Below are 1,312 nucleotides of genomic sequence, written 5' to 3'. Positions count from 1 at the left end.
GAATAGTGGGATTGACCGTCACCCTATAACGCCCCCACAGCTGAAAGGGCGAGCATGTTTGCGGATTCGAACCCGCGACCCTCAGATTGTGAGTCGAGCGCCTTATCCACCTGGCCATGCCGGGCCCCTAACAAAGGTAATAATTGTTAGCCGAATTTATTCACCACATAATAATAATAACTTAAATAATCAGACGGAAGTGATATTAAGATAATAAAACTATAATTACGTTGATTATCAACTTATACCTGATACATCACACAAATCTAGTCTCTAGTTCAGGAATTATTTACACATATTAAATCTTATGGCATTAACATATTTTTCTGAATATGTCTTGGTTTTTAATTATTAGTCTAGTTTTATAAATACATGAACTATATTTGATGTTTCAAGATACTGACAAAAGTTTCAAACATTTAATAATAAGAACAAGTAAAAGAAACAGTAGCGCGACCTAGCATGTTTACTTTTAACTTTAATTTCAAACGCGTTGTATATATTGTCAGATATACAATATATTCACAGAATTATTAATTAAATCAAGGTATATTAGCCGAAATATTTAAAATGTTGAGCACATGAAATGCTAATAAAAGATATAACGCACTTTTATATTGATCAAAACGGTTTTCAAGTAACATTCAGCGATTAAACAAAGTTTAAAAAGCTTTTATCTCTGCAAGTCCATCCAAAAGTCTCACTTTTCTAAACATCTTAATTATAACAATGATTCTTAACAACTCACCAAACTGCAGGTGATTAACCAGGAGAACGATGGCGGTAAGGAGATGAATAAATTTGGTCTGTAAAAACGCCATATTCCTCGTAGTTCTTGTGTTATTTCTTACCGTTCTTCACCTTGCTCTTGAACGCGAGAAACCTTGTACTTAAACAACTTCGAACACAAATTCTTTGAATGAGAATACTTGCACGGCTTTATCTGGCGGGATTGTGGCGTCACGATCAACTTGACCAATCACAACATGATCTGCTATAAGGCTTGAACAGTATGGAACGGAGGTGACGTCACAATATACAACGACGTGAGTATATTTGCAGCACTGATGGTTAATTATTACCATAGATATTTTTATCATCAAAACATCAGTTAGTTAGTGAGTGTATTGATACCTACAGTATTTGGTAATAATTAATAAGATTTCATTAAACTATCTAATTATCGTTAACATATACAATCCTTTAAGTATCAACTAAAAAACAACAAGTAAACAGTTACTGAGAAAACACATAGGTAGATATTTAATAGTAGTTAAATACACAATACCGTAAAAAGTAACCTAAAGTATTG

This window comes from Limulus polyphemus, unplaced genomic scaffold, assembly GCF_000517525.1.
Source record: "Limulus polyphemus unplaced genomic scaffold, Limulus_polyphemus-2.1.2 Scaffold11734, whole genome shotgun sequence".
Taxonomy (NCBI): Eukaryota; Metazoa; Arthropoda; class Merostomata; order Xiphosura; family Limulidae; genus Limulus; species Limulus polyphemus.
Note: the sequence above shows the minus strand (reverse complement) of the source record.